The 12,566-nt window shown below is 33.3% G+C and overlaps 1 long non-coding RNA gene across 1 annotated transcript; it reads right to left on the reverse strand.

Annotated features, from left to right (window-relative positions):
• Positions 1-682: 682 nt before the first annotated feature.
• On the reverse strand, positions 683-1,400 carry LOC141403320 (uncharacterized). The gene is made up of 3 exons (XR_012412771.1): positions 1,156-1,400; positions 972-1,091; positions 683-905 (listed from the first exon to the last, which is right to left on the reverse strand). It is a non-coding gene; the product is annotated as an uncharacterized lncRNA (long non-coding RNA).
• Positions 1,401-12,566: the final 11,166 nt, after the last annotated feature.

The following is a 12,566-nucleotide window of genomic DNA, read 5'->3' on the forward strand; positions in this document are numbered from 1 at the left end:
AAAAAATCAAAAAAAAAAAACACAAGATAACAATAATGAAAGACACCACTCAACTCATGAAAAAGTCATTATCTTTCTCTCAATGTGTCAGATTGTGTGTGTTCATCCAAAAAAAAAAATAATCTCCACTGAATTATTGAAACAGTATGGACGTGTGTTTGGCCATCAATCGTTGGTGTTCGGTTAAAACTTTTATGTCACATTAATCATAATACATCATGTTTGTGTCTTAAGTCTTTCTATTATAAGCACCTCATCTCCCTGTCTTATGACACGTTAGTGGCTTAAGTTTGTTCATTTGCTAAATCACTTATTTTGCGTATTATTTACAGAGATTCAATTTCAGGAATATTAAAACGCTAAGCTTACTCTGGCTTAAGCATTATTGTGACATTTCACCCCACTGAAATTTCAAAATGTCATATTCTCAGTGAAAAATACAGTCTTCTTCCAGAAAATGTCACTATGGATGGGTCTACGGTTTGGTTATCCATATACTCCATATTATCCTTTTTTTCTTTTACCCTTTTAACTTTTCAAAATCACTCTCTAAAAATTGCTAAAAGTTTCATTTGAAAATCGCAAACAATGTGTTTTCCACGGTATTTTAAAAAAATAGGCATTGCTTCAGTTCAACCACCAGTATCCTTTTATTCATAATTATTTTTTCTTAATTCTTCTTTGTAATTTCTTCCGAGCCACATATTTTGTATAGCTTCTTATACCGCGCATTATCTTGTCCCACATTTGGTACCGCAAAAAGGTGACAATTAACAAAAATAAATAGAAAAGAAACCAAGCATACAGGACATTGTCACAAAATATAATAAACGCCAAGACATATTTCATAATTTTCAATTTTGTATTAAATCCATCCAACCACAAACCATCGTTACTTCGTAGCGCTAAGAAGATACGAATTGTCTTGCAGAATATAAATTATTCGATAAATTATGTTTTTTTCGAATTACCTCTCAAATTTGCTAAATCTATTGTTGAATTCGGTCCCAAATGCAGGAAAACAAAAACATGATCCCAATAATCGCCATATTCTGGTAAATTATTCATCTCGTGGTGCAATCATAAGCGCACTACGCCGGAAAGGTTCGTTTAGTAATCACCCTTAATTGGGCATTTGTTTTTGTTGATATTTACCTTTGGCCAAGCGTTTCTGTTTCTCTTCAGCTTCTTGGACAGTAAGATCACCAGATTTTAACACCACAACAAGAGGTTTCTCGTCTTCACGTTCTGGTTCTTCGTCCGATAGTTGATCTTCGAAATTTTCAAGTTTTTGTTATTATTTGATAAACAAATCACTAGAAAGAATTGTAACTTAAATCACTTTTGTATCTGAAAAAAGAAAAAATATTTTTCGGTTCGTATCAATTAATTTTACTCGTCTTTTTGCTGAAACATTTGGTCTGTTCCAGTACTGCAAGAATCTACTAAATTTTACTACGATAACATTTTTTCCTTTATGTTATCGAAAAAAAATAGTAAAAACTAGTAGATTCTTGCAGTACTGGAACAAAACATACGATAACAATTTTTCCTTTATGTTATCGAAAAAATAGTAAAAATTAGTAGATTCTTGCAGTACTGGAACATACCTAATACCCCGTTTATATATAACCGGATTTAACAAACCGACTGGGTTTTAAATGTCAATTCCATTGCTTATATTTCAAACAAATCCTCATAAACAAGGTTAACCTTGCAAAAGGCTATAATATAAACGCCGTGTTACCCTGCAAAAAGCTCTAATATAAACAGCATATAAGGGAAAAAATGTTATCGTAGTAAAAAGTAGTAGCTTCTTGCAGGTTCTGGATCTGAGCAATTATTTAAAATCATGGTACAATGAAAAAGAAAGAAAGAATTGTATCTACGTTGCTTTACAGCTTTACCTAACCCTCAGCGCGACGTACAAAAATTATTCACCAACCCACTAAACAATTTTTGGCGAGATCGTACCGAATTCGGATGTATTTTCTGCACAAGTTTCCATTTCTGATGCCGTAATCGCATGCAAAACAGGTCCGAATTTGTGTGATGCGGTTCGCAGAATTCGGAACGTTTTGTCGAATTCGTTTAGAATTCGAAAGAAATTTTGTGCAAATTTCTGAGGGAAATTTTGATTTTCGTAAGATTTTCGGATAACACTCTGAAGAAATATTCGAAAATCTGAAGAAAATAGAATTCCTTTACGAAGATTTGTTTCGAGATTCTGAAAATTTTCGGAACAAATTCTAAAAAAAATTCAAGATGTTTTATCCGAAAATCGGAAACTATTCTGATGTTTGATTAGATATTCTGACTATTTTCTCCCAAATTTATCAATGTTTATTATTAGGATACGATTCGAATTTCTCACTAATCGGAGCTTTATTTAAAATATTATTGAACTTTTTATTATTACAATGTTGATGAAATAGTATTCATCGGTGCTGCCCACTGAATTGCACATTTATAAAATCATAAAGCACAGTCCTTGCTTACAAATTTTCCATTTGATTTATCTAAATTAGAAATAACAATATTATAAAAATTATTTTAGAAAATGTGTATACAATTTTACACTTTCATTTATTGTAAAACATGTGCCAATTTCATCACAAAATAACTTGCTCCGTTACGTCTTTTTCACTTAACAGCTGCGAAATAATTAAAAAAACAAGCAACAGCGTGAATGCACGACAAAATGTCTCTCTTGCCTTTAAATCAACTCTTGACGAATGTTCGGCAATTTTGTTCCCGAGAGAGAGAGAGAAACGAATTAAAATTTCCCATTAGAGTATGTGCAGATTACTCTGAACATTTTCGAAAACAAGCGCACGAAAGTGTGCAGAAATTCTTAAATGAAATCTTGCTGAAAATCACTTTAATTTCTGAGAGAATTTTTGAGGATTCCGTAAATTTTCTGAACAAACTTTGGAAAACCTCTTAAAAGAATGTAATATCAGAGCCCTCGGCAAAACTTGTTTAGTGCAATGATGCAAAAATAATATGCGTGACTAGTATTTGTGCAATCGACGCTAGAGTACTGCTTTGTTTATAGCTGGTTTAGTGGGAACCTACCACAACAACGCTCTCTGAGCGTCCGTATTACCCAAATACGTTGAGTCTAAAATCACATTTAAAACACAAAATTCGCGACCGAAACTTACTTAAATGTTTTCATTCGTAAAACAAATATTTTTCCTTTGCAATGAATTGTATTTCATGTTTTGTTCGACTTTTGTTTTTAAAATACAAAACACACACACATACAAACAATAACGTTCTGTCAAAGTTAAATTTTTTCAACTTAGCGGACCATACACTATCAAATTGGCTTGTCCATCCGATGAACTCCTTCTGTACGTGTGTGCTTGATAAGTGTGTAGCAAAGCCTTCAATCAGCCTTCAATCTGCAACCGAAATCTTCAAATTTTCCTCTGAAAAACGAATGAACTTATATTTGTTTTATTTCTTTCCAAACACAATGTTTTCTTTTTCCAAAATGTCTTTTTGACAATTTTGAAAATAAACCATATTTATCGGATTGATTGGGTTTCATTTTGAAAATCAAAACTATTTTGATTTTCCTCAATCCATAAAATACACACACACATTTTCATATTTTGAAAAACCCCCCATACCATTGCTATCGCAAACGATCCTTTTTCGAATGTTTTTCGATAGTTTTGCGGATATTTTGTTCGAAAACGACACACGAGAACGAATTGAAAACGATCAGTCACTTAGTTTGTGGCAGGAAAACCTTCGAATTCGAATATCGTCAATAATATTATTAGTGAAGGAAAGATGATAGTTTTTACGATAGTGCCGAAAAAGCATTTTTTGGCGGAGTTACGATTTTATGACATCCCCCCATACCAAGTGCGGATATTATTCGAATGCCCTGCACAACTTTCGAAAACGATATCACTGTCGAAGGATTGGCAAATGTTTTTCGGGTGTACACAAGCACGTTGTTCTTTTGTTCGTCGAAAGTTTAAAAACGATATCATTTTCGAACATTTTGCGAATGTTTTTTTCTTCACAAGAAAAATTGTTTCGAGAAACATTTTTTAAATCGGAAATTTTTTACGTTTTAAAAAATAATTTTATGTAGTTCGTGAAAAATTCCCATTTGCTTTTTTCAAATATTTTCGATATAAATGCTACTTATAATATTAACAAGAAGTGATGATAAACACAACATATAGCTTGGTTACAAATACAAGACAACAATGTTTATAAACTGTTACACACATTGAATCGCAAACATTACAAAGAAGAAAAGGTACATACATAACAGAAAAATCAAGAGTAGTCAGATAAAGTTAAACATGTCATAAAATCGAAACTCTGCCAAAAATGCTTTTTCGGCACTATCGTAAAAACTATCATCTTTCATTTGCTAATAATAGTATTAACGACATTCGAATTTGAAGGTTTTCCTGCCACAAACTCAGGACGAATGAATCGTTTTTAATTCGTTCTCGATTGTCGTTTTCGAACAAAATATCCGCAAAACTATCGAAAAACATTCGAAAACGGATCGTTTGCGATAGCAATGGTATGGGGGGATGTTTAACTTTATCTGACGTCTGTTTATATTTCTGTTATGTACCTTTTCTTCTTTGTAATGTTTGCGATTCAATGCGTGTAACTGTATATAAACATTGTTGTCTTGTATTTGTATCACTGTTGGGCAGAAATGCTCGGCCTCATACACAAAAGTGTAAAAAATACACGAGTCTCTCGCAATTTGCCCACCATTGATTTGTATCCTTTTGTGTTTATCATCACTTCTTGTTAATATTATACGTAGCATTTATATCGAAAATATTTGAAAAAAGCAAATGGGAATTTTTTACGAACTACATAAAATTGTTTTTTAAAACGTAAAAAATTTCCGAAGTAAAAAATGTTTTTCGAAACAATGTGAAGAAAAAACATTCGCAAAATGTTCGAAAATGATATTGTTTTTAAACTGTTGACGAACAAAATAACTACGTGCTTATGTACACCCGAAAAACATTTAACAATCCTTCGACAGTGATATCGTTTTCGAAAGTTGTGCCGGACATTCGAATAATATCCGCACTTGGTATGGGGGGGTTGATAGTTCTACCTTTTTCTTCTTTGTAATGTTTGCGATTCAATGTGTGTAACTGTTTATAAACATTGTTGTATTGTATTTGTAACCTAGCCATATGTTGGGTTTATCATCACTTCTTGTTTATATTATACCTAACATTTATATCGGAAATATTTGAAAAAAGCAAATGGGAATTTTGTACGAACTACATAAAATTATTTTTAAAACTTGCGAAGAAAAAGCATTCGCCAAATGTTGGAAAATGATATCGTTTTTAAACTTTTGACGAACAACAGAACAGCGCCCAACATACCAAATAAAAATAAAAAGTAACAGGACTTGAGAATAATAGCTCTGTTCCAGAACTAAAAAGTTTTTAAAATTTTTACCACTTTTACACATTTTGCGTTCCCGTACACAAAATTTATATGAAAATCGTTTACGACTTTTACAACTTTTACGACTTCTACCACTTTATAAAGTACGGGAACAGGCCAAATATTATAAAAATAGAAAATTCACAATCAATTTGTAACAATGCTTGTAAAACTATTACGTGCACAAACTTTTCTTAAGTCTGCCTCAAAATAATTTTTATACACATTTTTGTTGATTGGCATTTGTTGATAAATTAGTTTTCGTAGAAAATTCTTTTTGTATTTTACATCGATCTCCTAGTTTTTATGTGATTAAATGTATATCCGCGTTGTGTGAACTAAATAATTATATCCGTGTTGTGCAAAAATATAATTACCGATGCCTACAAAATATAAAACAGTGTTAAAAGACAAGAAAGTCATTGAACTTTGGAATCATAAAAAAATATGAATCTGAAGAAGTTTTCAGGATTGGTGATGCAAATAGCGGTTGTGATGAAACTAGAAGTGAATGCGAACATAGTGAAAGTGACGAAACTACGAATAATTATATATTTGACATTCATACATATGTTCCCAAACCCATTTTCTAAGAGACACGGAAGATTTCTTTCATAGTAATGAGTGCATGCCGCTTCACATTGGCTTAATGACGTACTTGTTATCGCCGATTCCGAACGGCGTGTTTTACGACACCATTGGTATAAAAGTTGTTCATGGTTGAACTGGAAATATCGTCTACATTACGCTGGGGGATATTTTGCAACCGTTGGAAAGTATGATGTTTTTGCCCGACCTGAGAATCGAAACCGCGCATGCAGAGTGCAAGGCACATGAAACGCTATATAAAGTAAGTTCAATTTACAAAATTAACTTAAAAACTTATCACTAAATTTCTACTTTTCATAGATGCCGCTACTCCAACGACACATTCATTCAAGACGGTTCGCGAAAAATCTTATAAAGATGCGAAACGATTATAAAACCAACAAAAACGTAACTGTAAATATAATTATTTTAATTATACCATAGAGTGAAAACTTAAATCACCAATCAACTTATATGCTGTTTATACTATAGCTTTTTGCAGGGTTAACCCTCATTATCAGGATTTATGTGCTTAATCCGGCCAACTTCATCAAGATTTACCACACAAATTTAAATCTTCTCATGACCGGATTTGTTTGAGATCCTGCACAAAATCTGGATACTAATTTCATACACTGCTGTTTTTGTACAAAAAAATGCAACTCGTTCCCATAGTACGAATAGTTGCAAGTGTTATCCCAAGTTATTTGTTTACATTTTGTTCCTTTGTCAAACAAAATGAAATTTTAGAATATTGGATTAAAAATAAAAATTGGGATAAATTCGCAAAAAGGTAAGTAAATATTGATTTGAATAACAACATAAAATAACAATTCCAATTCCCATAGCATAAAAGAAAAGTTGTCAACAAACAGCAACTACGGCATTCAACAACCAGCAGAAATAATAAGGACCCACAGTTTTTGCATAATTCTACAAAAACATTACATGCCATATCCATACATATCAGTAGAGGACTGAACCAAAACAGGCCGAGCGACGTCATGGTGGCTGTTGAGGATATAACCAAGCTGAAGATACCCAGTTGTTCAATAAATAGCAATTGTCTACTTTGACATAGGCATGTAACTAGTTACTCATTGATCCTAGTTAATTTACACCCAAAAATGGCACACAAAATAGCCTATAGCTCACTTTTGTCACTGGAAATGGGCTTCCTTGTCTATCATGTCAATTCACTAGTTACAGGTAATGCGGCGTGTAATATATTGACTATTTTATAGACTACCGATGGATAGTGTAATAGACAATGTTTCTCTCTTGTAATCTCTTTTCAACATTATTTGTTTTTTTTTTTTTTAACAAAATAGAAAAAATATTCTGTCATTTTGTTTGTTTATTCATAATTAAAAAACTTATTGATGGGTTTGTTGCGAAAAATTTTAGGATACAAAATAGAACGTGTTACCAGCTAAATCATAAGAAGGATGAATAATTTAAGAAGAATATTTATAATATATATGTGGTAAGTATTGATACATATCTTGTCACAATTCATTATCGCGGCATTTCATTAAACTTTTATACATTTTATTTCAGGAACTTTTGAATGATCTGAAGGACCCAGGAGAAAAACATTCCAAGGATCAAATAAACGTCAGTCGCTGAATCAAGTAGTCATACACTAGTTCCAGAATCAAGGATCAAGATCTGTATGTATACAAGATTATATTGTCCTTTGTAAAATATTCGCACTCCATGTATTAAAATAAAGTGTGGCTAATGCATTTATGCATTAACCCATTTATCTGACTTCAAGTTACTAGTATTTTTGGCTATCATTTCTGACTACCGAATTGACTGGTTACTCGTAATGCACTGAGGAGACAATTGCTTTTCACACGACTATCGAATTAGGTGGTTACTGGTAATGCGGTGAGGGGACAATTGCTTTCACATGACTATCGAATTGGCTGGTTACTGGTAATGCAGTGAGGGGACAATAGACCCCTTCCTATGACATCCCCATGTTAAATTCACCAGTCTATAACATTGCGAGTAGATTGGGTGGTAACTAGGGGTGTTTACCAGTAGCCAGCAAAATTGCTAGTTATTCCCTAGTTACCCGAACAACTGGGTATAGTATAAATATATTCATGGTAGAATAAGAAAAGGTAGCAGCAATACACAGCTGACTAAACTGGGTTGTAACGTTAGTGTCAAATTTCATATGACATTTTATACATTTATTTCTATTTCGATGTACATTAGGGACATATATTTTTTGAGAAAAAAAAATATATCATTCGGAAAAAACCATTTCCCAGAAAGACTTCTTCATATCAATGATATGTAACCTCCTCCAAGTTCGAACGATAAGCCGCGCAGTAAATCCCCGCTTGTAGAGGCGATACAACGTTTGTTAATATGTGAGGTATTTTGTTAAAATTTAGAAAAATAAAGCCCTAATAAACATGTGCTTCTTTGATTTCTAAAACAAAACATTGAAACAGCTTCTCCTTTTTCTATGAATTTCCAGCGACCCCAAACTTGTCTGCAAGAATTCTACTTTCTGCGAGAATTTATGCATTTAGCGGAATGATGTGGAAACATAAAAATTGAAAATGTAACGAATTTTCATTCATGTTTTCCAAAATATTGAACCAAATGTGAAAAATTATTAGTTTTTTAAATTCCAATAATTTATAGACATTTCCTTGTTTTGTTTACAAATACAACTGGCAGTAACGTTACAAACAAAAACAAATTCCTTTGTGGTTGTTGTTCGAGTTGTATTTGTTGTAGTATTAACTTTACCTTGTATTTGTTCTACCATGAAATATATTTATGTACGCAAGTCGTTTGTAGAATTTAGAAACAAGAAGTCCAAAACCAGTACAGTGAAACAGGAAGTTCCCAAAGGCTGGGTAATATCTCCGGAACTATTTAACCTCTACCTTTCCGAAAATCCACATCCTCCACACGGCATAGAAATCGTAATGTATGCGACTAATTACACAATCTTGGCTTCGGGTCCTATTGATGATGACTTATGTGATAGGTTAAAAGTTTATATAGCTTACCCTATGCAGTTCTTACATCTGAGGAATATGAAAATATCAGTCACGAAATCCGCTGTTCCCCACTTCGACGACTGCAATAAATTCCACTGAACATATTGGTCGATGGTGTCCTGATTTCGACCACTAAAATATTGGCTGTAACGTTCGATATCATGTTTAAGCCCTTCGCGCAAGCCACAGCTATTTGCGATAGGACCAAAAGTAAGAACAAGGTGCTCAAAAAAGAAAAATTGTTGACCACTTACAAAGCATCAGCATAACGCTTGGGTTTTATCAAAGTCAGGATCCCTGTCACGATTTAGTGGACCGGCTTGTTCTACCCAGGCACGTCAGGAAAGATCTTCTAGATCATGAGGTCCAATGTGCAAACGGGAACTTCTATATCAACGAGCCTATCAGGCATGCTTGGATAGCATTCATATTGATCCAGTAGCGCAGGCAGTATAGAGATACAGCGTGAATGCCATACTTCGGGACCATCCCGTATCCATCGCGGCAGAAGAACGCTAGCGATGCAGCTGCTGAATTCGAAGGGAGCACGAATTGATTCCTGATTCTTTGTGGACGCATCCAATTCAGGTTGCAGATTTTAGATTCTGGATACAGAGGAACAGAATCAGACAACTGGTTCTAGAGACTGAAAAATCGGAATATCAGGCATGTCACGGAAACTAATTCCGATCGAATGTGGAATTGATTCCGTATTTAGCTTCTTCAGAAAACGAATAACGAAGAATTTTTCGGAATGAAACCACTGACGGAAAAAATCTGAAATTTTTTTTTAAATTGTAAGTTTTTTGTAAGTTGCCGACCTTCGGCCGGGGATTTAAGACTTTCTCCTTTGGACAGGAGCCAATTTAGGGCACGAAAACAACATTTTTTTAATTTAATTTTTTTCTTACTTTAACAAGGGAATTTTCGGAACTTCAGGGGCCCATATCTCGAGAAGTATGGACTTCCCCCAACAAACTTTACATTTTTGTAATCAGGCCGTAAAGATCTACCTGTGGTAAACATTTCAAATTTTTTCGCCAGCTGGTAGAGTATTCTATTTATGCCCCACTTTAGATTTTCAAGCGGAATTGTATTTTTATTTTTTTAATTTGTGACTTTTAAACACTTAGAAATAAATAATAAAAATGTTGTTTTATTAATAAATTTACATTTATTTTCATATTTAAACTAAATAATGATGTTTCCCGATTTCACCAAATCGATCTGAATCTGAAGAAGCTAAAACAAAAACGATCGAAATGAAATTACGGAATTGAAACCTTTCCGATCGGAATCTGTGACATACCTGTCTGTAGATACAACTAACATTTGAAATAAACAAATATTTTTTCAATGAGACTATATTTTTGAGTTTTTTATTATTTATAGCAAAAGAGATAAATGTAAAAATATGAGACTTAGATGCTGATATAACATAAGGTTTGTTATTAATACCGCTTTAGTATCGATTAGCTAGGCGTCATCAACGTCCAACAATGCATGTCCTGTCTCGTATCTTCCGAAACGTCAGTTGCTTTGTATTCATGCATAAAACAAGGTGCTTTTAGATCGAGTTCCATACTAGAGTAATTTTATGAAATTGCAGTCGTGCGGAACTCCAAGTTTCATGCACGAATACAAAGCAACTGACGTTTCGGAAGTCAGCCTATCTTACACACATAGCTATTTGCTCAAAGATTGAGAAGTCCTTTTGCCCTTGATCAGCTTGCGCAGTGTAGTATGGTTTTTATTGATCAGTATGACCATTTTATATCAAAACTGATGTTGATGGTGATTAAAATTGAAGATGCACTAGATCAACACCAGATGGTTGCATTGAATATACACCGTTTAGCTGTTGTAGGTAAATGTAAACCAAAATGGTATGTTAAAGTGGGTCTGCAACAAACGGACAATACCAAGTTTATTGAAAAACTCAAAACTGAATGAATAGTAGCTCCATATGCCGCACTCTTTTTTCGGTCTGGTCATCGGTTCCTTGCGTATTTTGCATGCATGGGCAATAGAATATGCTGCAGCTCTTTTGTGCGAAGCTTTGCTGCAAGATGGTAGTAATCTCTGTCGTACTTCCAATACACTTGATGGACATCTTCCATTTATCATATTATATTTCATTTCTTGTGAATAGCTGATAACTGCGGCCATATGGTACTACATTCTGGTGCTGACAAAAACTTTGTTTTCCGAGAATTTTCCAATAGTTGACCCAAAGCTATTCATTCAATATTGGCATTAGTATAGTCTTGAACAGTTTCAATTTCTTGGGCACAACTAGGGTTATATCCTCTTTCAGGAAACTCACAAAATGTTTCTTTGGTATGTTCGCCTTTTTATTTGGCTATGGTTTGGACGATAGTCTTTTATCCAACATCTTCTATTTGGAGACGAATTCATGGTAGGTATGAATCACATTTACGCGTTCTTTTAGATGGGATTCCCGTCCTATATTTATTTTCTAATTTTTAATTTATATCATTAAATTTATGAAATTTACGTTGATTTCTTTATGTTTTGCTGTTTGTATGTATACACAAAATCAGCTGTCTGCTGTCATTTGTATCCTCCCAAAAGGTATATATAAACGGTATAGATTAACCCATTTGATCTTTTAATCCCACTGGGTTAATCTTCAATAGTATAAACGCCCTATTAATTTATATATATAAACGGTATAGATTAACCCATTTGATCTTTTAATCCCACTGGGTTAATCTTCAATAGTATAAACGCCCTATTAATTTAAATTAAAAAAATAACAATAATAAAATACACTACACTTTTTGTTAATTTATAACTAAATCTCAAAATATGAACTATATATAAAAAATTTTTAATAAAAATTAAAAAAATTATATGTAAGTCCCAATTTACATTAGGCGAGTTTCCTTGCGGCAATTGTCACTTTGTTGGTGAGAGAGGGTGTTGAGAGGCAAAGGGTTACCATATGCCTCACCTCTCTCTCCATAAAACTGACAATTGCCGCAAGGAAACTCGCCTAATGTAAATTGGGACTAAGCTTGTTTTACTATTACAAGGGTAAGCTTAAGATAATATTAATTACATAAGCTTGTTCTACAATTACAAGGGTAAGCTTATAAACAAGGGTTCCGTTTCGATTATTCTACAATTATGACATAAGCTTTTAACAACTAATTTCTCAAGTCTTTTATAAGCTTAAGGTAAGGTTGGTAAGCTTATTATAATATATTTCTCAAGCTTTTTTGGTATGTTGGGCGTGCTTGTGTACACCCGAAAAACATTTGCCAATTCTTCGAATGTGATATCGTTTTCGAAAGTTGTGCCGAACATTCGAATAATATCCGCAATTGGTATGAGGGGATTATTCGAATGTTCGCCACTAATGTTCGGAAACGATATGATTTTCGAACATTTGGCAAATGTTTTTTTCTTGTGATTTTCTTTTGTTCTCAAAATGTTCGAAAACGATATCAT

This window comes from Musca autumnalis, unplaced genomic scaffold (assembly GCF_047663935.1).
Source record: "Musca autumnalis isolate F117 unplaced genomic scaffold, ASM4766393v1 scaffold_4, whole genome shotgun sequence".
Lineage (NCBI taxonomy): Eukaryota > Metazoa > Arthropoda > Insecta > Diptera > Muscidae > Musca > Musca autumnalis.